The 26974-nt window shown below is 43.8% G+C and overlaps 1 protein-coding gene across 1 annotated transcript in view; it reads right to left on the bottom strand.

The window, feature by feature from the left end:
* Window positions 1-26974, bottom strand: part of MARF1 (meiosis regulator and mRNA stability factor 1) — a 2255654-nt gene that overhangs the window by 671719 nt on the left and 1556961 nt on the right. The window lies entirely within an intron of this gene.

Here is a 26974-nt window from a genome sequence, read left to right as displayed (position 1 = left end):
ATGGAGAATCTTTTCCACTTAGACAAACAAGATCTCCTGGTAATAGATTTCCTGGCCTCTTGTGGGACTGTAAGCATGTCCTCTGTGTAACGGTGTCTGTAAGGGGTTAAAATTCTATCACCCACAGAGTAATGTTCAGAGACTCTAGGTGGAGATGGAATAGGGAAATCCCTTGTTCTGTGCGAGAAGGTCCACTCTGTGAGGTAACTTGTGATGATTGCCTGTAGCTAAATGCAGGAGGAGGGGAAAACAATGCTGTCTTGGACAAAATGGAGTCACCAGGAAGATTTTTTGTTTGTCCTGATGGATTTTCAGTAGGATATTTTGAACAAGTGAGAAGGAGGATAATGCATAGAGAAACATCCACTTCCATGAGACTGAAAAGGTGTCTGTTGTCCTCGTCTGGGGACTGGGTAGTCTGGTGCAAAATAATTGAAGCAGTCTGTTCAGAGGGAAGGCCAACAAATCTGTGGTGTACCCCACTTGTGGACTGCGTCCAGGAACACATCCCTGTGAAGCATCCATTTGTGGGATTGCGACATGGACCTGCTCAAGGTGTCTGCCTTAGCATTCTGGGCTGAAGGGATGTATACTGCCTGGAGACTCCCTGCTTGGTCGCCAGCTCCCAGACTTGGAGTGCAAGTCTGCAAGGCAAGTAAGAGTTTGTTCCCCCCGCTAGTTCACATACCATAGAACTGTAGTGTTGTATGTGAACAATTTTAGTGGACCCTACTTTAGAGTATGTTGGAAGACTTTCAGTGCAAATAGGATTGCTCTCATTTCCCTGATATTGATATGCTCCCATATGAAGGAGTCTGGCCAAGTACCCTGTACTCTGAGGTTGCCCATGGCAGCTCTTCAAACCAGCTCTGAGGCATTTGTGCACATCTAGTGAACTGGGGGGAGAGCTTGTAACGGAAGCCCTGGGTTGAGTGCCACTTGGTGCAACCACCAAAGGATCTCTTTCCTGAGACAAGGAAGGAAAGGGATGCCACAGTCCAGTGGGTGTGAGGGTTGTGTCCAATTTTCTCATGTGAAGTCTTGCCAATGGCCTCATTGGGACAGTCGATGCCACAGGTACTGTCTAGCTGTCAAAGTAGTGGTGTGGAGGACAGAGAGCAGGTACTGCTTTAGGTTTTCCACCTTTTGAGGTGGAAGGAATGCCCTCATGACATCCATCCTTATTCTGCACCCAAGGAAAACTTGGTCTTGTGAGGGGTTTAGATTGTAACATCAATTACCACAAGCCCAAACAGTTATATCAGTCCTGCAAGCACTGGGATTTAATTGGCAATGTAGGGGACCTGGAACATTCTGCCTGAAGATAAGAATCCTTTGGATCCTGCAGTAGGCAATCACTGAAGCCAAGTGCTTGGTGAATACCCTTGGTGCTGTAGAGTGTCCAAATGGCAAAGCAGAGAAGTGAAAGTGTGAGGAACCCACAGAAAAGTTTAGATATCTCCTTGTAGTTGGTCCCTATGGGGATGTGCAGGTAGGCATCCTTTATGTCCAAAGAGGTTAGGAATCCCTGAGGCATTACCAAGGACAAAGAGGGTCTGGAGTTAAGCATATGAAAGGTGGGTACTTGTAGGAAGAGAATTAGGTGGGAAAGATCTAGGATTGGTCTCCATGGTCCATCCTTCCTTAGGACTAAGGCTCAAGTAAAATCCCCTTTCCTTTTCTGCCAGGGGGAAAGGTTGTATTGTCCCTTGAACAAGCAGTCTGTCTATGACTGGCTGGAAAAGAGGGAGCTGTTCTTTGGGTGGCAGTGGGATGCCCCTCAAGGAGGGTGGGGTGATCCAGGTCATAAAATAACCCTTTTCTATAATGGACAAGACCCACCTGTCTGAGGTAATGTTTTTCGAAACTGGAAGACAGTGAAAGAGCCTTAGAGACAAGGAAATGAAATCAGTGGAATTGGGCAACAGAAACATGTAGTCACAGACTACTTACCCTGTCCTGAAACTGAAGTTTCTGGGCAGGGGTCTGAGCAGGTCTAAAAGGAGTCTGTTGCTTCCTGGTGCTCTTTCTGCCTCTGGAAGGAGAGGGTGGAGCACAGTGTTTTCTGATAAACTGGGTTTTGGAGGGGTAGTTCCTACGAAATTTGGGTATAGGAGATACAAACAAGTGGTTTAAATTCTGTAGCTCCTTCCCCTTTTGTCGAAGAGTTTTGAATAACTCTGCTACTTTTGTGCCAAAAAGGGCAAAGTTAGCCAGGGGTGTGTCCAGAAGTTGGCTCTAATGTCACTGGGCAAGGGTTGTAGTCTTAGCCAAATACATCTTCTCAGGACTGAAGCAGATGCAGCAGATCTGCCAGAAGCTTTTGCAGCTCCATAACTGCATCTAATTGAATGTCTATAAGATGCCCTAGAAGGAGAATCAGGGAGGTCTGTTAAGTGTGCGTTGGCCTGGGCCAAAAGGGCGAGGGTGTACTTTGACATGTGTGTCTGCTAATTCACTGCCCTGAAGGCCAAATTAGCAGAAGTATATACTTTTTTGTCAATACGCTCCATGGCTTTGCTGTCCTTGTCTGTGAGGACAGATGTGGAAGGAAGCAGTTTAGAAGGCTTATCAGCCGGGACTGAGACACTGCCATGGTCTGCAACCGGGCATTTGATCAGAAATTTGGCCCACTCAGGGACATTACATAGCCTGTCAGGACTTCGAGGGGCAGAGGGTTGTGAACCTGGATTCACAGAAGCTGCATTGAAAGCATCCAATAAAGCAGGCAGGACAGGTGGAGTAGCAGAAGGAGCAGGTGTGCCTATTTGCGGGAGTTCATAGTTTCTTTTTTGGACCTCTAACATCTCAGAGGAATCACTTGAAGAATTATCTCATTTTAGAGATGGTCTCACCAAAAGTGAGATCCTCACCTGGACAGTCTGTCTCAGCAGAGTCCTCCTCTGGGTCAACATAGCCAAGGGGAGATGGCATCTGAGACGCATAGGAAAGGGAGTCCTCTGAGGAGGAGTCAGAGGAATCCTCAGCTTCAGGCTGAGGGATGTCTTCAACGTGAGGCCTTGGACTGATAAGTGGAGGGGCAACTGGCAGAGAGGCAAGCATAGCAGGCCTTATGGCCATGAAGGCATTAAATAAACTTTATGAGAAGGCTTGCCAGTCTGGTTGGCTTTCTGCAGGGGATGAATATGCTTGGTCTTCTGTTTCCTTTTCAGAAAAGGTCTAGAGGGAGTAGGGCCTAAGCGAGCCCTAGGTTCAGTAAGCTTTAGAGCCATGGGAGAGCCTGTGTGGGTGGCCAGAACAAGCAGAGGGCACCCCCTCGTCGTCACTGTCTGACATCTGCAAAACCTCCACAAACATGCCTTCAGCTCTAGGTTCTGTGGCCTCCTGAATGGTACCCACTATACCCATTTCGGTGGACTCCAAACATTCCTCCAGGCCAATGTTGGCTATAGGAGGGACGTCAGAGGAAGTAGAACAGCGGATTCAGGCCTAGAAACTTTAGCCTTCTTTTTGGATGGCTCAATGGACTGACCCGACAGACCTTCCATAGCTAACTGTTTAAGATGCTGTTTTTCCTAAATAAATATCAAGGGCACCCAAACAGCTGCAGTGTGTCTTAGGGACAAAGGTGTGACAGATCGCGCAGGTTTTATGGCCACAGAAAAGGTAGAGCTAGTGGGCATCCTTATGTGGGATCTAATGTCTGCACCTGTAGCTTCCTTTCCTGGATGACATGAACCTAAACAGATATGCAGAGACCCAAAATAAACAAAAACGACCCCAATGGGGGTACTCATCTTTAAAAAGAGAAGATCCGACGGCAGGAAGAGCTGATGTTCAACTGGCAGCAGGGAAGTTTTGAGGAAAGGTACGTGCAGACGTCACTTTTATGCCCCATGCTCCCTTAGCCACCGTCAGGCGTCCCATGTACCTAGCAGTCCCTAGAAGCTTTTGTATACTGGCCAGACATTTGGGTAGTAAGCAGAGGATAACCAAAGGGTTTAGAATACTGCAACATGAGAATAGAAGGACATACAGACACCACAGCAGAATCTGGAGGACATTTGTGAAGGTACATAAAGGCCTCAGGTACCTTTTAAAAATGGTCATGCTTCTTAGGAACCTGGAGACAAAGCAACAACTGCAAATGTATCCAACAAAGCATCCAAAACAGGAGGAACACAAAGTTTAGGAGATTCCATTTGTAACAGCTCATAACACCTTGTCAGAGACCTAGGAGCAATCGCACTTAAAATGCTCCATCATGTAAACTATAGTGTCCCCAAAGGATAACTTCTCAAAGGGGGAATAATGACTCAAAGAATCCTCTTCCTTTGATCCATAGTCTAGGATGAAGGAATTTGTGAGGGGTACACCATGGATTAATCATCTGATTTCATCTTCTCATCCGAAGAATCAGATTCCCTAATCCTTTTGGCTGGATTAGAAGACCACAGAGAAGCCCTGAGGAGGCTTCAAGGCCATCAGGTCACTGAACAAACCCTGGGTAAAATCCTGCCATTCTCTCGAAGGATTCTTAGCAATGCAAGAATATGTCTAGTTTTCCACTGCTTCTTTAATGGGATATCTTTGATCAACCTAGGAGACCTAGAGCCATGCCAAGACTCAATAAGGGTACCAAAAACCTCTTCTCTAACAAAAATCTGGGTAACACCCCCTAGGCCCCTCGGAAATGATCAGCCATGGTTCCCCCTCAACATCTATGGTGGACATCTGCACAGCCTCAGAGGACATGCAACAAGCCAGTTCCATACTGACCTCCAACCGGACCTCAGCAGAGGAAACTGGTGTTGGTACTGGCAATCTTCATCCAATCTCGAAAGAAACATCTGGTGGAGGGTGATTAGCAGTAGCTAGACCAAGATATTTTATCTTTTTTTTTTTTTTTTTTTTTTTTAAGAAACAGCTGTATCTTGGAGCAGTTGTATTTTGCCATGGTATACGAGGTCAAACGTTAGAGATGTTGGCTCTCAAGGAAAATGGACAAAAGACTGATGGCTATGAAGAGTTTGTCAGAACAAAAGCCTGACACCGGGTACAATCGAATGAAGCACCTAAGCAGAACAAACACTTCTTGAGACGATCCTTATGTGGAATATGCTTCCCACACTGAATTTCCTTTCCTGGATGACATGAACCCTAAGTACACAAAGAAAAGGTGGTAAAAAAGGAACCACAACAGGGAACTTCTGTATATGACTCGGTAGAAACCAGCTCAGCAAAAGGCATTCAGAACGACATTTAACTGTGGTGTTCAGACTGGCGACAAAGTCGTTCTCTGTATTGAGCATGCATATGTCACCTTTATAACCTACACCTGCATGAGGCATATGTCTAATGTACAACGCTGGAAAGGTGTAAAAACTTTGCAGACATCAAGCTATCCTTTGCAGATCAAATATGCGATGAACACTACAACAGTGATAAGGAAGGACCTATCATGATATAAACTAAACAAAGCTTAAATGCCTGAACTGCTTGCCAATTGGAATGTGATGGTAGTTATCCTTTAAATCTAGCTTTACCATAATGACTAGAGAAAGTAGAAGATGAAAGGATAAGTATTTTGAACTTTTGGAATCTTAACAAAAAGATTTAAAAAGGAATGGTTCAGTACAGGCCTCCAGGAGCATTCCCTTTTAGGTACCAGCAAATTCACAGAATAAAAGCCTGGGCCAACATCTGGTGTAGAATGGGAGGACAGATTAATGGGGTCACTATGCAAGGAGGAATCCCCTAGGAGAGAGGTATTCCCACTGCTAAGTGTAACCCTACTGAATTACATTCAGAACCAATCTGTTTAGCAATCCGACGCCGCAAAGAAAGATTAAGCCTAAGAGATGCAGATGTTGACAGGGTTGGAAGGGGCAAAGGCCTGAGTAGGCTAAAAGTCAAGTTGATTGAGAGAACTGTTCTGGATTTTCAGGCTTTCCTTTCCTTTTTTCAGCCTCTATCATTGTTTTTTAAAAATTATTTGCCAGCATACTGCTGCTTAAATTGATTATTAAAAGAGGGAGTCGAGGTAGAGAGGCAATTACTTCCTTTGAAAGTACAGGTTTGAAAAATCCGATTTACTCCTTATATTGACTTCCCCCTTTCATCACAGTAACACCTCAGCAGCAGAAGGGCCAAACAGAACCTCCTACTCAAAGGGCAAATTGAAAATTTCATTTTTAACATCTTCAGGAATATTTTTAGACTGCAGCCAACCCAGTCTTCTCAATACTGACCCAGAACCAGCAGCTGTAGAAGAGAATCAGTGGTATCATAAGCACACTAAATTTGCTAGGTTTTACCAACCTACCATCCACCCACCATTACCCACCCTGCATCTCCTCATCCCTGTTTAAATCTGACTACAAAATCAGTCATCACCTCTGTCAGGGCTAGTGGTACCACCCAACCATCAAATTAAACCATTTTCAGGTACTCTCCTGTGCAAACTTACTTCAGCTGGTGGAAGACCTATGCAAAACTCCCAACAATCCCCCTCAAATGGATCCACCAGATAAGGCTAAGGCATTCGCCTCTGATTTTTGCTAGCACCTAAAACAGCTAGATAGAAAAGTCAGTACTCATCCACCTAAAGATTATAAAATTCAGGAAAAAACTCTCGGGTAAAATCCTGTATTAATAAACTGTACAAAAAAGAAGACAGAAAATCAGATTATGAAGATACCAATGTAAACAAATTCTTCAGATTTGTCAAGAAATTAAAAAAAAGTTATGTACTCACTATAACGTTCCATCTGTGCTGTCCATTTTCATTCTTCAACAATTGGATTCATATCAGACTCTACTGCTTTTTACAGCTCATGGATACTGGAAACTCTTGAGCTGCTCCATTACCCATAATATACTCTAGTCCCTCCCATACCTCAGATCTTGTTTGCTGATCTTTTAGTTTTTTAGAAATGTAGAAAATCATATGAGAAATCAATATCTGGAGCTCAAAGGCAGGAACATTGGTTGGTTGTATTTTCTTTCTTCCAGATGTCACAAACAAATTGGTAGCGGGTTGAAGGGAGGGGAGTTGAAGAATGAAAATGGACAAAGATGGAACACTATGGTGAGAGTACATAACTATCTGATGATGTCAATTGTCATTCATTCCTCAACGAGTGGGACAGAGTCCCCATCTACCTGAATCCCTGGAGGACTCTAAGGAAGGCTAATCCTGAGCACTGTCTAGCAGAAAGCTGCTCTTCCCCGAGACCAGATCCAATTTGTAGCAAGTAATAAAGGTAACAAGAATTAGCCCAAGTTGCAGCCAGCCACACTATATTGCCCATGGAAGGCCTGGATAAAAATACTGATGAAGTTGCCATGGACTTTGGTTGAATGAGTTCTTAAAGTTTTTGACAAAGACTAACCCAATTTGTTGTAGACACAGGAAATGCAATCAGTTAATCATTTGGCTAAAGTTATTTTGGTAACTAGTTTGCCCAATTTTGATTCTGCAAAGGAAACAAATAATTGATCTGTTTTTCTCAATTTTTTTTGTTCTATGCAAATAGAAATGTAACTGCCTGTGAACATCCAACAAATGTAAAATGCATTCTCCTTTGTTCGTGAAATTAGGAAAGAAAACTGGAAGACTAATAGATTGATGTTGGATTCCGACACCACCTTAGGAAGGAATGATGGGTTGGTTTGTAACACCACCCTATCTTTATGGAAAATTAAATAAGGAAGCTCAGAAGATAAGGCTTGAAAGTCAAAAACTCTTCGAGCAGAGGTTACAGCTAATAAAAAGATATTTTTCCAGGTTAAAAATTTTAGTTCACACTTTGCTGATGGTTCAAATGAAGACCGAGTTAAAGCTTGTAGTACTAAATTCAAATCCCATAGCAAAGCTGAATCTTTAAAAGGGAGTCTAAGAAAAAAGCTTCCCTTTATAAAGGTCTTACAAGTTTTGAAGACGCTAAGGAAGAATTATTTACTTCTATGTGAAAATTAGAAATGACCGCTAGCTATACTTCAACAGTTGAGGAGTTAAACCCTTCATTTAAAATTGCAACCAAAGATTCAAGAACTTTGATCCTTTTTCATCACCACTACCTAATGTCTCTGTTATGCCCAAAAAGCAAATCTTTTCCACTTACTTCTGTAAAATTTCCTAGTGGAAGCTTTATGGGAAGACAAAAGAATGTGATGTACAGGGAAGGAGAGCCTTGGTTGTCCGGCTATTAATGGATGTTGAGAAACCATGTGGTCAACTTTAGGCCTGAAATGTCCAGGTGAATCATGCCTGTGGGGTGAGATACTAAGTCTGGAATTGGACCCAGAATCCATGGTGGGCAAACTAGATGCAGCCAAAGAAAGGGGTCACCAAATATGACGAGGCCAACAAGGTGCCATGAGGATGACTGCACTCTTCAAATGAGATGCTTTCTGGAGAAACTTGGGGATTAGAGGAGTTGGGGAAGAAGCGTAAAGGAGACCAGAAGACCAATTGTGGAAGAGAGCATTTCTCGGTGATTCCCCTGGTGGGGGGGGATCAGGGCAAAGAACCTGCTTCACTTGTTGTTCAGGGGAGATGCAGAGAGACTGCAATAAGGTTGGCCTCATTGGCAGAATATTTTTTACTGTAATTTTCGTGTTGAGACACCACTTGTGACGCAATAAAATAGACCTGTTCAACTTGTCTGCAATCACCTTGGATTTTCCCGGAAAGTGAGTTTCTATCAGAAATCTATTTGATTAGACTGCCCACTCCCACACACTGAGCTTCAACACAAAGGGTAAGATCTGGTTCTTCCTGGTTTGTTGACGTACCATACCATTGACCTATTTTCCATCTCAATCACAACAGTCCCAGAAAGGAGAGTTTTTTTGAAAAGCCTGCAATGCTAGGAGTACCGCTCATTTCCAGGATACTGATATGCATTGTTGGTGTCTTTGGAGGACCAGGTGCCTTGGACTGTGTTTCCTAAGAACTGCCCCCACCTACCCACTGAATCTGGGAAGTGTCCGTGGTCACTATGGTTTTGGACTAAGAAAGAATGAATGGACGGACTTGTAAAATCTGATCTAAAGAAATCCACCACAAGAGGTACTTTTTGAATGCCTGAGTTATTTATCTGGGTGGACAGAGGCTGGTACAGAATAGATCACAACATTGTTAGGATCCATAGAAGAATTCTCATATGGTATCTTGCTAACGGAGCTAGAACTACCGCAGCAGACACTGAACCCAAGGGTTGTAGAATCCAAATCAGGCTGACATAGAACTTTGGATTATCTTTTTGACTTGAACTCAAATAGTTTGTACCCTTGGCAAAGGAAGGGATGCTGTCAATGACATTGTACTGAACAAGGCCCTTATGAGCTTTACCATTTGAGATGGTTCTAGCTAAGATTTGTTGGGATTGATGGTAAATCCTAGATGAGGGCAAAGCAGGAGTACATAATCTCATGCTTTTATTAGAAGATGCCTAGTCAGAGTGGTTATGAACCAGTCATCGAAGTCTGGAAACACCCGGAATCCCTTCAGTCTCAAGTGACCTGCTACTAATAATATGCATTTGGCGGACACCCTGGGGGCTGTGGTGAGGCCAAAGGTCATAGCTCTGAATTGGCAATGACTGGCACTAGCCAGAAGCGTATACATTTTCTGGATTGTCTGTTCATTTTTATGTGAAACTTACACATCCTGAAGCTCTACTGAGCACATCATCATCCTTGTGCAGGAAAGGCAAAAATGGACTGAACCGTAACCAAGCAGAACTTTGTGTACTGAACTTATTTGTTCAGATTGCCGAAATCCAAAATTGGTCCTCACCGTGTTTTCTTTGGCACTAAAGAATCTCGAGTAAGATCTGGACACACTCTGGTCTGCGGGGGCCTCCAGGAGGATTTTTTCTAGCAGCTTTCTTATTTCTACTGCTGCTGCTGTTTTCCTCTGACTGGGTAGAACATCACAACCTTTACAGTTAAGGGAGGGGGAAGCATTATATAACCTCTGGAAATAATCTGCACCTATGTATCCTTTGTAATGTCTAGCCAGGCTCTCTGTTGCAGGGATAGATGTCCCCTGAGTGCTTCCAAAGGGGGACAATCTGGCTTCCTTTCAGAAGTGCTGGTAGGATCTGCCAGAGAAAGTGTCCGTAGATCCTTGGTTCTGTAGACCTCTCCTGCCACATCTTCTGTTAGTTCCCTTAGGGGCAGAGGGGGAAACTTCTTTTCCATATGCATCATGGAAAGGACCCTGGAAGTTTCTGAACCACATTTTTTTTACCACCTCATTGATTCCTAGAGAAGGTTCTTTGAGGAGTCAAAAAAGTATGCCCACTGCAGACAGGGTTATCCTGCTCACACATGGATAGTTTGTCTAACTTTGGGCCCAAGCAAACAACTTGTGTCAAAGGGAACATTGACGGAGGAGGACTTGAAGGGCTCCAAAAAAAAAAATCACACGGGCGGATCCAAGCAAGTCTCCCAGTGCAAATACCTGAACCCACCAACCTTGAGATAACCGCAGCTGCAAATGAAATGAACCTCATGAATGAATTTGAAATGGACTGCAGGGTCGCCAAATGTGATGCAATAGAGGTCTCTGCCTCAGAATTAATGGCTCTGGAGAGAGATTTGGAGAGTTTTTTAATCAAATCCCTCTGAAGTTTGCTGAAGTGTACCAAATAAATCAGCAACCTAAGTGCAAAAGTCCCTAAAGCATATACACACTTCCCAAATCTGTCCAATGTCCTAGACTCCCTGTTAAAGGGATGGACAGATGAACTCTATTCTGCAAGTTTTTTTCTTTGTGGCTGCCACTATGACCAAGGCATCTACTGGTACATCGATACTCCAAAAATCTCTCCCTTTTGGTGGTGCCAGGATCTTGTCTGGTCTCTAGGGGATTGGCTCAGCAGAGTCGGGTTCCTTCCACTCCTGCCTAGAGATCAAATCAATGAGCTCATCGGTGGGTGGAGTCACCCAGGAGGTAGATGGGTCAACCCCAAAGGCTTCCACAAATACCAATTCCTCTTGGGAAGGGTCATCGGTAGACCAACTACCCCTTTGCTTGAGGATGTCCAGAATGTCTCCAAAGGAGAGGTCATTCAGGTGGTGACCTTGGGGACCCTTTCCCCTCATCAAAATAGGTATCTTCCATAACCAGCTCTTGTCAGACTCCTGGAGGAATGAGAAGAGCCACTGAAGGAGTCTTAGAATGATGGTGTCTCTCTAGGAAAGACAACTGAGGATGGGAAAGGATGATGCATATTGGGGTCCTAGGAAATTTCTTTGGCTCACAGTATGTCGGATCCAGTGTTGTAGATCATTTACCAGAAGCTGATGGATCAGAGGGTTTAGTCTTTGCATCCAAAGAAATCAGATCCGATTGCTTACACACCTTGAAAGGTGGTTCAACAACAGGATTTGAGCTAGGGGTGGAGGATCCTGAAGGGTCTGACGGATACTTTCTGGACTCCTTTTTCTCGAATTTCTTGGAAGTTTGAGGTCTACATAAAGACTCAGAAAAGGAAGTTGGCAATAAACCTTTCAAAATTAGTTTTTGCAGTCTACTAAGACCCATGGATTACAGGCCTTACAAATGTTGCATGACTCTTAAATGAGATGGGCCTAAACAGTACACACAAGAAAACAGAGTCCAAGAGAGGGATCTTTATGCCCACAATCTTTACATTTTTTTTAAATCCTGAAGGTTTTTCAGCCATACTAGTAAAAATTACAGTCCTAATAGAAAGAAAACTTTTTTTTCTAAAAGGGGAAAGAAAAAGAAAAAAAGTGAAAAATTACTAACAATGGTAATTGGGGAGGTTATCACAAGGGTAGAGTTTAACAGCGAGAGAGAAAAAATCACCAACAATGGTAAGCTAAATTACAGCGATAAGTGTAGGAAGGATAAGGGAGGAATATATTATAGAGAATAAACAGAAATGGTAATAAAATGAAAACATCCTACTTCTCAAAGAACACTAAAGCTCGAGCGCTAACAGCGACCACATCCATACATGAAGGCAGCAAACAAAATTTGAGGTATGGTATCGGACTAGAGCACTATGGGTAAGGGAGAAGCTCTAGAGTTTCCAGTATCCCCAAGCAGTAGAAAGCTTCTGACTCGGATCTGAGGGTCAGATCTGAACCCACTTGAGGAATGAACAAAAACTGACCTTAGATAACATTTAAAAAATGCACTGAGCTAAGGCTATCAGACATTTTTGTCCTAAAAAAAAAAACACAGCATCGCACAAACCTAGTGTTAACTTGACCTCACCTACCTACACCATTACTTAATCTGTCCCAAAAAACACAGGTTCCCTTAAAATTCCCTTGGAGCAAGTCTTAAAGTATTTTTAGCCATTGACAGGGATTCCAAATCCATATGGGATGCCAGGCTGTGTTCTCATCAGTGCCAGGTATGTGCTACCTGAGCCTCTACTTAATCTGTTCAGCCTGAGACTATCCACAGGGTTTGCGCCCAAGGCATGGGAAGCAACCATTAACTCCCCTACACAAAGGTGGCCTGTCTATAGACCCAGGTAATTATAGGCCCCCATTATCCTCAACAACTTTATATGAAAATCCAGGGAACAGATCAAAGCCTAACTTATATATACAGGTATAAACTGTCTAACTGATCTAGACACCAATCAGTTTGGTTTCATGAAAAGCAGGCCCCGTCTCCTGCACCTAATAAGCTTTTTTGAAAAGGTTATCGAGACTATGAAAAATTGTCACTCACTGCATATTGCTCATCTCAACCTAGCCAAGGCTTCTGACATGATCCTCCATTCAGTTGTACAAACAATGTACTCCCCTCCATTTTCCTCAAGATTGCAAAATGGAAATTTAAAAGATTTAAAGTTGTGAAAGTTGCTTGCATCTTCTCTGAATATACAACTAACATGTGGGATTCAAATACAGTCAGATGCACTGGTAAATGCTGATGTGGTACCACAGGGATCATTGCTTAGCCCTCTCCTGCATTTACAAAGCTAGTAACCCAGAAAATTGTCTGACCAAGTTTGCTAATGACAAGCTGAGCACTGGTACCAGCTCATCCATTGTAAACAGCTCCACAAAGGATTGCAATATATACATACCTATTGCACCAAAAACAGTCTCAACCTAAATGCAAAAATGTGCAGCACTGTAATGTTTGGTAAAAAGTTGCTCCCACCTCATATATAACAAATGGTACTTCCTCATTGGGTAGATATGGTTGTACCTTGTGTTATAAAGGGTACTCCTCATTACGCAAACAGTGGAAATAAGTGTGCACTCCCCTGTTAAAATGCCAGGTTTTTGTGATATAAAAAATGAGACCACAATAAATCATTTCAAAACTTTTCCCAGCTTTAATGTGACCTATAACCTGTACAATTCAATTGAAAAACGAATCTGTTAGAGGAAAAATAAATACATAAAAAACGTATAATATGTTGATTGCGTAAGTGTGCACACCCTCAAACTAATACTTTGTTGAAGCACCTTTTGACTTAATTACAGCATTCAGTCTTCTTGGGTAGGAGTCTATCAGAATGGCACATCTTGACCTAGCAAAGTTTGCCCATTCTTCCTTGCAAAAGTGCTCCAAATCTGTCAGATTGCAAGGGCATCTCTTGTGCACTGCCCTCTTCAGGTCACCCCACAGATTTGCTATTGTATTTAGGTCTGGGCTCTGGCTGGGCCATTCCAAAACTTTAATTTTCTTCTGGTGAAGCCATTCTTTTGTTGATTTGGATGTATGCTTGTGGTCATTGTCGTGTTGAAAGGTAAAATTCCTTTTCATCTTCAGCTTTCTAGCAGATGCCTGAAGGTTTGAGGCCAAAAGTGACTGGTATTTGGAACTGTTCATATTCCCTCCACCTTGACTAAAGCCCCAGTTCCAGTTGAAGAAAAGCAACACCAATGCATGATTCTACCACCACCATGCTTCACCATGGGGATGGTGTTCTTTTGCTGATGCAAAGTGGGTTTTTTGCGCCAAATGTACCTTTTGGAATTGTGGCCAAAAAGATCAACCTTGGTCTCATCAGACCATAACAAATTTTCCCACATGCTTTTGGGAAACCTGATGTATTGTTTTGCAAATTTTAGCTGGGCCTGGATGTTTTTCTGTGTAAGAAAAGGCTTCCATCTTGCAAGCCTACCCCATAGGCCAGACATATGGAGAATACGAGAGAGTGTTGTCACATGTAGTACACAACCAGTACTTGCTAGAAATTCCTGCAACTACTTCAGTGTTGCTATAGGTCTCTTGGCAGCCTCCCTGACCAGTTTTTGTCTTGTCTTTTAATCAATTTTGGAGGGACGTCCAGTTCTTTGCAACGTTACTGTTGTCCCACATTTTCGCCACTTTTTGATGAATGTCTTCACTGTGTTCCATGGTATATCCAATGCTGTGGAAATTTTCTGTACCCTTCCCTTGACTGATACCTTTCAACAATGAGATCCCTTTGATGCTTTGTAAACTCTCTGCGAACCATGGCTTTTGCTGTAGCAGGCAACTGAGTAAATGTCAGGAAAATTCTACTAGGACAGCTGAACTTTATTTGGGGTTAATCAGTCTCTCTAATTGATGGCAGATGTGTACCCAAGACTGAATGTTGTAATTAAATCAAAAGGTACTTCTAAGTATTAGTTTAAGGGTGTGTACACTTATGCAACCCGCATATTGTATGTTTATTTTTTATATTTTTTTCCCTGAACACATTTGTTTGCATTTCAATTGAATTGCACAGGTTATAGGTCACATTAAAGGTGGGGAAAGTTTTGAAATGATTTACTGTGGTCTCATTTTTTTATATCACAAAAACCTGGCATTTTAACAGGAGTGTGTTACACTTCTTATATCCACTGTATGGTCGTACCGTGTGTGTTATAAATGGTACTCCTCATTAAGTAGATATGGTCGTACCTTGTGTGTTACAAATGGTACTCATTAGGCAGATATTGTCATACCTCATATTATAAATGGTATTCCTCATTAGGCAGATATGGTCGTACCTTGTGCGTTATAAATGGTACTCATTAGGCAGACTGTTGTACCTCATACGTTATAAATGGTACTCCTCAGGTAGATATGGTCATACCTGGTGTGTTATAAATGGTACTCCTCACTAGGCAGATATTGTTGTACCTCATATATTACAAATGGTACTCCTCATTAGGCAAATATTGTCAATAGACTATGTCCTTCTATTCTCATGTTGCAGTATTCTTACTGTGGGAGAGTACCACAGCTTAAGGAGGAGGAGGAGGAGGAAGGGTGGAGGAAGAGGTAACAGATTCTAGGAATCCTTGCAGGACTGCCCTTGAAAATCTTGCTCTGGAAATATGGTCCAGTTTGTAATGTTTGGTGAAGGTATGTACAGAGGATGCGGTTGCTGCCACAAGGATGAAAGTAGTGTCCAGTCCTTTGAGGAAAGCCCCAGAAGACATTACAGCTCTTGTAGTGTGCACCCTGACCCCATGAGGCAATTGTTTTCGATGGTAGGAATAGCAGAAGCAGTTTTCCTTACCCAGCAAGCGATAGTTTGCTTGGATACTGCCTTTCCCAGGGCCCTGGGATGGAAGGAGACAGAGCAGATTAGATTTTCTGATGGTCTTAGTTTTGTCGAAGTAAAACCTTACTTGTATGTGGACATCAAGGGAGTGTAGTATTCTCTCACTGTCATTTTTAGGAGAAGGAAAGAAGGTGGTAGACAGGATAGGCTGGAGATGCCATAAGCGCCTGTAATTCTGAAACCCTTTTGCCTGAAGGAAGGGCTAGCAGGAGGACTGTTTGCCATCTGCATATCTGTAGGGAGGCACAGCTGGCTGGCTCGAATGGTACAAGTGTAAGTTTTTCTAGGAGATAGTTTAGGTCCCAAGGTGGGGGGACAGGCTTCTTTGGCGGCCTAATGTGAAGGACCCCTTTTACGAACAGTTTAACATCCAATATGGAGCGAAGAGGGGGTTCCAGAGGTAAGCAAGCAGAGAGCAAATAAGTGCACATTCGCTGAAGAACATGACAGGTCTGCTTTTTTGAGCTCACACATATGTTAAGACTAGAGGGAACATCTGCTTGAAAGAGGTCCCATGCCTTTGGAGACACCATTTGGAGAACCTTCACCATTTGAAAACGTAGGATCTCCTAGTATTGGGTTTCCTGGCCTCCTGGCAAGACAGATAGCACGTCCTCAGTGTACCGGTGTCTGAAGGGAATTAAAGGTTCAACACGCAGAGGGTTAAACAAAGCATCTCCAAGTGCAGGTAAATGAGAGATCCCTTCTGTTGTGTGAGCAGGTCCACCTTGTGAAGCAACTTGTGGTGATTGCCCTTGGCAACAGACTGAAGTAGGGGGAAACCAATGCTGCCTTGACCAATAGGGCGTCACCAGCAAGATTTCTGGCATGTCCCTCCTGATTTTTAGGAGGACTTTTTGAATAAGAGGAAAGGTAGGGAACGCATAAAGAAACAGTCCCTTCCATTAGATGGTGAAGGTGTCCACTCTCCAAACTAGTGGAGAGGGAAACCTTGGCACAGATTTTTCAGTTGTCTGTTAGACCGGGGGGGGGGGGGGGCAAATAAATCTATGAGGTGTGCTCCATTGGTGGACAATGTCTAGAAATACATCTCTGTGCAACATCCAGTCATGATGCAGACTGAATGATGTGCTGGGAGCATCCGCCTCATGGTTGTCCTGGGATGGGATGTAAACTGCCTGCAGTGAAATGTTGTTCCGAGAGGCTAACTCCCAAGCTTGTACTACTAGCTTGCAGAGCAGATAAGACCTGATCCCCCCATTTGTTGATGTACCAAATTACAGTAGTATTGTCCTTAAAGATTTGTAAGGGGCCTGGCTGCAGGGCAAGATGGACTGCAATCACTTCCCTTATGTTGATGTGCTTTTTCTGGAGGGTTGGCTCCCATAGGGATTGTACTTTGAGGCCATTCATGGTTGCTCCAGAGCCTAAATCTGAGGGATCTGTGTGCATTAGTTGAGTTGGCATGGTGGGCTGCAGGGGTAGGCCTGGCTTTAGTTGTACCTGATGAATCCACCATTTCCAATGCTGTCTTTAGGCATGGAAGGAAAGGTATCTGAAAATCCAGTGGGTGGCTGTGTTGAGACCAGACATTCTTCAGATACCAGTGGAACTTCATGTGTAGCTTGGCTAGTGGCAACATTTGGATGGTGGCTGCCATTAGGCCTAGGATGCGAATTAATTGCCTGGCTGACAGACAGTTGATAAGAAGATCCTGGAAGTGGCTGACCAGCGAGGTTACCTTGTCCTGAAGGAGAAAGGCCTTCATCAGGTCAGGCCTTATCCCGCAAACCAGGAAGGTTTTGTCCTGTGCTGGGGAGAGGGATGATTTTGTGAGGTTGAATGCGAATCCTAACCTCTGGAGCAGTGACATGAAGAACAGATAAGTGTGTCTTCCTCTTCTGCAAGGATAAGGATGTCGTCTAGGTAGGAGTAGATTTGAATGCCCTTAGTCCTGCAGTAAGCTATGGCTAGGACTAGGCACTTTGTAAAGACTCTTAGGTGCAGTGGACAAACCAAAAGGCAAGGCAGTAAATTGAAAGTGTGAACACTGTCCAGCAAAGCGTAGGTACTTTCTGTGGTTTGGATCGATAGGGATGTGGAGGTGGGCCTCCAAGTCCAAAGTGGCCATGAAAGCTTTGGGTGGCAAGAGCAGAATCAGGTTTTGAAGGGATAGCATTCTGAAGGGAGGGACCTTCAGAAAGAGGTTTAGGAAGCATAAGCCCAGGATGGGCCTCCAAGGGCCGTCCTTTTTTGGTACCAGGAATAACCTGGAGTAGAATCCTTTCCCCTTCTTGGCCCGGTGGAATGGGTTCTATGGTTCCTTGAGCAAGAAGGTCCTGGACAATCTGTGGGATTAGGTGTAGTTGGTTCTTGAAGGGGATGGCTAGTGGAATGGATTTTTCCTGCCAAGACAGAAGTACCCGTTTTCCACTTTTGCCAAGACCCAGCAGTCTGAAGTGACTTCTTTCCATTGGGGAAGACAGGGAGAGAAGCAGGATGAGAGGGGACGGTGGTTGAGGCAGTCACGCATTATTATTTCTGCCCTGAAAGGGCTGCCTGTTGGGGGGCTGAGAGGTAGCTGTCCTAGAAGAAGTTGGTTTCCTCGACCCTTTTCTATGTCTGGAGGTTGAAGAGGTAGCTGGGGCGGGGGCTCTCCCTTGACAAAGGAGGTCTCTGCAGGGTTGTTGTTGGTCTTTCGGCTTTTTCCCGGTAAGGGGTCGTCACAGCGGAACTCCGGTCCGCAAATGATTGGCAGCAGATTTTTACGAAACGCTGAGGTGCCAGCTCGACACCCAAACTTCAACGAAAGCACGCCCATTTATGCATGCATGTCTTTCAAACACTACCCAAAAGCGGGGAGGACATGCAGACTCCACACAGAAGGCACTCCCAAGCCACGACGAGAATCGAACGGGAGAACCTCTTGCTGTGAGGTAACAATGATACCGCCGTACCACCGCGGAAATATGAGGTCTCTGCAGGGTAACTGCTGTAAAAGTTTGGTACTGGGGATACCAGTAACTGTTTCAGGTCCTGGAGTTCCTTACTCTTCTCCTGGAGGCTTTTAAACAGGTCAGAGGACTGATAAGCAAACATGAGTTTACTATCCAGGAGTGCATCCAAAATTTTTGTTTTAAAATCTTCAGGCAGGGGCTGCAATCAAAGACATGAATATCTGTGTAAAAGAGAAGCTGATGCTGCAGATCTTGTAGAAGCCTCAGCTGCATCGTAGCTGCACTTCGAGTGTCTGGCTACCTGAGATGCCAGGGACAGCTTAGATGCTACTCGAGTCTTGTTTGAGGAGTCAGGCAATGACAGTAAGGATGAAGCCTGAGAAACCACATCTACGGCACATTTGACCATGTGGGTCTGGTAATTGCCCTAAATGCTAGAGTGGAAGTAGTATATATCTTCTTTCCCAGCCTGTGCATTATCTTGTCTAAAGGTAAGGGTGATGAGGAAGGTATGAGTCTGGACAGCTTGTCAGGGGCCACTACTACAACTGCAGGGTCCGCCAAAGGGGCATTAAAATAAATTTGTGCTAGTCAGGGACTTTATAAAAACAATCAGGACTCTTGGGAGCAGTAAGTTGTGAATCTGGATTCTTTGAGGGTAGTCACTGAAGGTGCCGGTTCTAGCAGACATCCCTCAACCCCTATATCGGCGGGGCGTCCGATGATGGAGGGACAGAAAGTACAGTTGTGTACAGTTACCATAACTGTAGATGTTATTCACTGTTGCAGTCATTACATTTGGGTTACCTGCTTGCAGGTAGCCCTCAGTCGGCCTGATTATCAAAGTCTTGGGTCCAGCATCGGTTGCTGTCTCATCTTCCATGACGTCAGGTAGTCAGGGGTATAAAGCATGCAGCCGATGCCATTACATCAGTTTTTCTTGCCCTAGATGTCAGGTGCCCCCCATAATGGGAAGCAATTGTATACAAGGTTACACCTCCAACAAAAAACAAATACACCAAAAAGCTTCAAGTATAGTAAACAAGAAGAGAGGTATAGTCAATAGACGTCAGGAGGCTGGAGGGAGGGGTAAAGTACAGTTGTGTACACTTACCATAAATGTAGATGTTAGAGTGTGTATTCACTGTTGCAGTCATCACATTTGGGATATCTGCTTGCAGTAGCCCTCAGTCAGCCTGATTATCAAAGTCTTGGGTCCTGCTTAAGTTGCTGTCTCATCTTCCATGACGTCAGGTAGTCAGGGGTATAAAGCATGCAGCAGACAACATTACATCAGTTTTTCTTGCCCCAGATGTCAGGTGCCCTCCTAATCGAAAGCAATTAAATATATATATGCAAGGTTATACCTCCAACAAAAAAACAAATACACCAAAAAGGCTTTTAAGCATAGCAAAGAAAAGTAGAGGTATAGCCAAAAGTTGTTAGGGGGCTGGAGGGAGGGTAACCAGGACTACAACAGTGAATACACTCAAATATCTACATTTATGGTAAGTGTACACAACTGTACTATGTTCTTCCTGCTTCACTGTTGCAGTCATCACATTTGAGTAGATTCCGACAGCTAAGGATGGGAGGAGGAATTTAGATAGCATTAGGACCATCTATAAGGCCCTGTAAGACTGCAGTGGCAAAGCCAGCTCTGGATTCAGAGAAAAATGGCAATGCTTGGTGAAAGTATGTACAGAACTCCAGGTAGCAGCTTCCAAGATGTCCCTAGTAGTGACACCTCTGACAAAGGCTGTAGAGGTAGACCTTGCCCTGGTTGAGTGTGGAATAGGTTTTCCATGGTGCTTATAGCAGAAATGAATGCAATGGCCTAACCATTTAGAAGTGGCTTGCTTTGAAATGGCCCTCCCCTCTGCCCCTGCAGCAAATGCCACCAGCAGTTGTTCAGATTGGCTTTGAGGTTTAGTTCTGTCCAAGTAAAATCTAAGTTGTCTGTGCACATTGAAGGAGTGCAGTATCCATTCCCCTTTGCTCAGTGGATTAGAAAAGAAGGTTGGCAAATGGACTGATTAAGAGCCACACTGGATACTACCTTGGGCACGAAGGAGGGATTGGTCCTGAGGGACACCCTGTCCACATGAAAGATGATGAAAGGCTCCACTGCCATAAGGGCCTGTAATTCAGATACCCTTCTTGCTGAAGTTATTGCTAAAAGGAAGGCTGTTTTCCAAGAAAGGAATTTTAACTCTGCACTTGCAGCTGGCTGAAAAGGAGGTAAAGTGAGTTTTTCCAATACAAAGTTAAGGTCCCAGGCTGGAGTTGAGGCTCTCCTGGGTGGTCTTAAGTTTTTGGCCCCTCTGAGGAACTGCTTGAGCAGTGGATGAGAGAAGATGGGTGGTTCTGTGTTGTAACGAGCTGAAATGGCTGAGGCATGAATGTTGATGGAGGAAAAGGAAAGGCCCTTGTGAAGCATCTCAGTTAAGTACTGAAGAATCTGAGGTAAATTGGGCGATGCTGTGCCCCATCCCTTGAGTTTAGTTCCAGGAACAGAATCTTTTCCATTTTTCAGCATAAGATTTTCTAGTACTAGGCCTCCTTGCCTCCAAATGACATCCAACACTTGTTTACCGAGGGATGGTAAAAGAGAAATTAAGTAATTAGCCAGGCTGCCAGCTTCAGGGTTTGAAGCTGAGAATGCAAAATCTTGCCCTCCTGCTGGGACAGCAGGGTAGGGGTCTGAGGCTGGTGCCATGGGGCCAGCAGTGACACACTGCGCAAGTGGGGGTACCAGTGTTGGTGTGGCCAGTCTGGTGCAATCAGTATCGTCTTTGGTCTGTCCTGTTTGATCGTTAGTAGTACTTTGGAGAGGAGAGGCAGAGGAGGAAAGGCATAAACTGATAGATTTTTCCAGTTGAAGGACAGGGCATCCACTTTCCAAGCTTGTTTGTGGGGAGTCCTTGTGCAAAATCTGTCCAATTGGTAATTCTGGGGGGAGGCAAACAAGTCTACATCTGGGGTCCCACATTTATCAACATGTTGAAAGTCTTCGGTTCCAGTTTTCACTCGTGTGGGTCCATGAGATTTCTGCTTAGTTCGTCTGCCACTGTATTTAGCTTTCCTGGCAGGAATTGAGCATGTAGATGCACTTGGTAGCTCAAGGCTGTGTTCCACAGAGCCATGGCTAGTCTGCAGAGGAGGTATGAATGGGTACCCCACTGCTTGTTTATGTACCACATAACAGTGGTGGTGTCAGTCTTTACCATTAATTGACCTGGAAGAATGTGGTCTTTGAAGGCTGTCAGAATTCTGTACAGCTAACATTTCTTTTTGATAGATATGCAGGTTCATTTGACTTGGGTTCCATTTGCCCTGAATGCACTTCCCAGCCAGGTGAGCCCCCATGCATAGTCTGATGCATCCGTTGTTAGGGTTTGGGCAGCAGGGGGTAGAGTGAATGGTAGCCCTTTGTTTTGGTGGCAGGCCTCTGCCCACCAAAGAAACTCTAACTGTAGGCAAGGTATGACAGGAATCATTGCTGCTAGATCCTGAAAATGTTGACACCATAGATTTTATAGATACCATTGTAGTTTCCTCATATGCAGTCTTCCATATGGAATTCGGAAAATGCAGGAGGCCATGAACCCCAAGGCTTGCAGTATTTGCCTTGCAGATAGCAGGGTTTTTGTGGCCATTAGTTTGAAGTAAGTTGTCAAATGAATTTGTTTCTCTGGCGTGAGGAAAGCCATCTGGCAAGTTGTGTTCAAGTTTGCTCCCAGGAATATAATTTGTTGACAGGGTACAAGATGTGATTTATTTTCGTTTATGGTGTACCCCAGACAAGTTAGCACCTTTTGTACAAATGCCAGATGATTCAAAAGTATGCCCTGGCTTTCTACCTGAATTAGACAATCGTCCAGGCATGGGTATATTTGAATATTTCTTGACATGCAAAACGCAACAACTGGAGCTAGGCACTTTGTGAACACCCTGGGCACAGTAGATAAGCCAAAGGGCAGTGCAGAGAACTGATAGTGCATGTACCCTGCTTTGAAGCGTAGATATCTTTTGCAAGATTCCCTGATTGGGATGTGCAGGTAGGCTTCCTTTAAATCCAGTGTTGCCAACCAGGCATCTTGAATTCTGGTATCACCAAAAAGGTGTTTAGGATAGAAAGGTCCAGGATTGGACACCATTAGTTGTCTTTTCTGGGTACCAGGAAAAGTCTTGAGTAGAAACGTTGTCCCTTTTCCTCTTCTGGTACAGTCTGAATAGCCCTTATGCTTAAGAGAGAGAGTACTTGCTTTTGAGCCTCTGCCCACTGATTTGGGGGTGGATCTGGCAATCTGTTTGGGGTTGGTAACATGTGGAAGTGAAATCTGTATCCTTGGGAAACATTTAAAACCTATTTGTCCTGGGTAATGAGTTCCCAGTTTTTTGCCTGCAGAGCAATCTTTCCCACTAAAGAAGCAGTCCATTGAGAAGGGCTTGGAAGTTTTAAAGTTAAATCATTGAGACAGTTTACCATAGAGGGAGTCTTATTACTCCCTTATTTGGAAGTGGGAGCCCCCACTGCTTAAGTCCTGTGCATACCCTGGGACTGAAGCCTGGGTGTTCTGCTGGTTCTGGGTTTGGAAGAGGCAGAAAAGGACCAATTCTTAGAGGGCCAATGCCTACTAAATCTTGGAGGCTGTACTTGTAGGAAATCTTTAACAGTTTGCATAGATTTACCTTTTTCCTCCATCTTAAGTACTCCTATTGCTTTGTCGCCAAACAGGCAGTCCTGATGTAAGGGAGCATCCAGCAATTTAGCTTTAACATGATCTGGCAAAGGTTGTTCCTTAAGCCAAGCATACCTTCTAAGTACAGACCCAGTGACAGCAGCCCTGCAAGATGCCTCTAGTGAATCAAAACCACATTGCAAAGTATGTTTTCCAACTTGTTCAGCAGAATGCATTAAATCCTGTAAATCCTTATTTTCAGCACAGTCAGGAATCAACATAATTTTCTGTTTAAGCAATCGCATAATATGCTGCTGATACTTTAACATATGGAACTGGCAGTTTAAGGCCCTAATGGCCAAGGCTGCAGAAGTGTACACCTTCTTACCCCATTTATCCAGAGCCCTGGAATCTCTATCAGAGGGGGTAGGATGTTTGGCAGTAGCAGCCTTAATGCCCTTGGGTCCCTGTAAAATGGTCTCCGGATCCGCAGTAGGATTTTTAAAAAGGAACTTGTGAGAGTCAGGAACCCTGTAATATCTATCAGGATTTCTGGGAGAAGGAGGTAGAGTCAGGGGCCAAGCTAGATTCCAAAAAGGCATCATCAACAATGTCCAGTACAGGAGGGATAGCTAAAGGCCTGTGTTGAGGTAGGAGTAAAAATTCCCTAAGCCTCTTTTTGGAGTCAGAGTAATCTTGGCTTTATCAGCGGAAATGTTCCCTAAGAGTATACAAAGTCTCACCAAAAGAGAAATCTTCTGGAGGGGAAGCAGAGGGAATGGAGTCCTCTACATCAGAATCCTCATAGGTAGATAAGGGCAAATAATGGTCATAAGAGGAAACAGAAATTTCAGAATCCTGATCAGAAGTAACATAAGCAAATTCAGTCCTAGGTCTCTTGGAGGGGGAAGGTTGGCTTCCACTGATTAAAGTAACAAGGTCTTCAGCCATTCTTATCAATTGTTTTTTAGGCATAGGGGCCTGACCATGCAGTCTGGGTGTCGGTTTTCTAGGTGTGGATCGAGTTTTAGGCCTTGAAGAAGAAGATGGTGTTGGTTTAATATGCAAGTCAGTAGGCCTGAATACACCCTCAGAAGCCGGTGCTTGCACAGTGGCTCCGGACCCATCCAAGGTAGAGACATCCACAGGTTCCTTAGTCGAAGCATCATCTCGCAGCATTCCGGACTCCGAATGGTGTCAGTAGAGGGTATCAGGGGCTGCGAAAGCTCCTCACTAAGTACCGGCGAACTGGCAACTAGCTTAACAGAAGCGTTGTCAGCAGCTTTGGACCTATGCGGCCTGTCTCGGTCTTTATCTTTGCGGTTTTTTTGGAATGTCTGTAGTCGGGTGGCTTACCAAAGCCATTTCTGGATAATTGAACCGAGTACCAAAATAGTTAGAAGTGAAAATGAACAGACAACGAATAGTTCGAGGATTGAATAAGGCACAAAACCGACAGCGAGGTACGTTGTGGTCTGGGCCTAAGCAAGGAATGCAGTACGAATGAAAATCTTTATGAGGTATTTGCTTTTCACAAGTAATACAATTGTTAACTTTTACTGACATTGGTTTAGAGCAAGAAAAAGGATTCCCAACAGGGTACTTAGCTTTGCTGAAGACTTCGGATCTGAAACTCGAAAATTAAACTTTCAAGAGTCGGCCGACTGGCACTTGCAAACTGCTTCTGCTTTGGGCACCGCATGGCAAGAAAGACTGATGTAATGGCGCAGCTGCATTCTTTACACCCCTGACTACCTGACGTCATGGAAGATGAGACAGCAACCGAAGCAGGACCCAAGACTTTGATAATCAGGCCGACTGAGGGCCACCTGCAAGCAGATAACCCAAATGTAATGACTCAACAGTGAAACACGAAGAACATGTGTTAGGCTTAGAAACTTTGGCCCTCTTTTTTGGTGGTTCCACCTGGGCAGCCGACTCCGGATCCATTTGTAAAGCTAGCATTTTTAACCTCTGGTTCTCTAGGCATAAATTGAGGGCAGTTAGATGACTTCTGAGAGTTTTGGGAACAAACGACTTGCAGATGGTACAGGAGGTATGGTCATGTTCCTGGCCTAAAGAGAACAAGCAAAGTTCATGGGAGTATTTGTGGGAAATGTGATGTCCACATCTACATTTCCCCTTCCTAGTGGACATCGGCTAAGGAAACAGGCATCAACCTAAGCTCAAGCAAAGACAATAATAAGGTTTCCCCAATGGGGTACTTAACTTTAGACGTCTTGAAGTGGAGCAAAGTGATTGATCTGACATTCGACTGCGGCAGAAAAGTTCTGAGGTCTGTGTGCAGACATCACATATAAGGCCCCTGGTCTATGGCCCTGCGTGTGATGTCCCACGCACTGACAGCAACCAGACTTGAGCTTTTGCACAGGAACAGACGTTCGGGTCACCTGAGGCAGAGGATCCCACAGTAAGAATACTGCAGCATGAGAATAGGACATCATCTAATATTACACATTGATATAAAACTTAGCTTAAACTTAAAGACTTGCTATTAACTGTTTTTATATAGCTATACATACATATATATATATATATATATATATATATATATATATATACACACACACACACATATATAATATATATATATATATATATATATATATATATATATACATACACACACACACATATATATAATTATATATATATATACACACACACACACACACACACACACACACACACACAGATATTACAACTGATGTATTCATCAGCTGTGGACCTATGTAAATAGTTTTTGCACTTGATTTACTTATTGTTTTAAAACCAAATAAAAAATTAAAGACGTGTATTAAACCAACTTTCTGCAACAACTACATCCACCCCAGGAGTGTTTATCCATTACATATCAAAACAAATGTTACTACGAATCAAGCCATTAGGTTGTCCATGTTGACTTTTTTTGTTCTATGTCCCACCCATGTGTGTGGGTCATCAGTCCCCTCATGGTCACCTGGCCCATTCAGAGCACGGGTTATTTGAGAGGCCAACATTCAAACATCCAACATTCAGAGTAACTCCCTGCCTGGACTTTCTACCACCACCAAACCCAACTCACTTTGGTCACAGGGGAAAATCCACCAGTGTGTCACAAAGCCAGACTGGGTTGACAACTAAGAATTTTGTGGCTGAAAATTTCAATATGATCACTTATTGGGAGACTGGACCAACCCACACTAGCAAATTAACTTGAAAATAGGGACACATGCCACATTATAATCTTGTTTAAAAAAAAAGGTGCAAAATTCACTAAAATCCATGGTAAGAAAGGTAGTAATCTGAAAAGATTGTTGGAAGCCAGAGGTATCAACTAGTCAGAAACACTGGTACATACTCCTGTGATAGGTGGAACTGGTGTCCCTACGTACATAATGCTACCCAATTTAACCTGTTTTAGCTGTCCCTAGTGTCAGGCTTCTCATTTTTGTATAATTTTCTGCACTGGGGCTGCATTTAAAGGGAGCTTTGATGGTGCAAAAAGCATAACACTGAGCAATACTTGCAAGTAACATCTCCAACCTAAGCCAATGTCAGGAAAAATTCACCATCAAGTCAAGAACTTTAGAAATGAAAGCACTGCTGTTACTGAGCACACAACTCACCTGTGCATGCTTAAGTCTGAATAAAGTGCAAGCTGCTTAGCAAGCATACCTGTTCATTGCCCTGACGTTACCTTCACTACAACACTCAACCTCTGGTGTCAACATTGGAGCAGACTGAATTACCTTTCTCACTTTTTCCCACTAGAATGGGCAAGAGCCAACAATAACCATTCACTCCTACCCTCCCTTCAGCTAAGCCCACATCAGTCAGGAATTTTTCTCTT

This window comes from Protopterus annectens, chromosome 12.part0 (assembly GCF_019279795.1).
Source record: "Protopterus annectens isolate FY-2018-M chromosome 12.part0, PAN1.0, whole genome shotgun sequence".
NCBI lineage: Eukaryota > Metazoa > Chordata > Ceratodontiformes > Protopteridae > Protopterus > Protopterus annectens.
The sequence above is the reverse complement of the archived record's forward strand: the minus strand, read 5'-3'. Positions and strand labels throughout refer to the sequence as shown.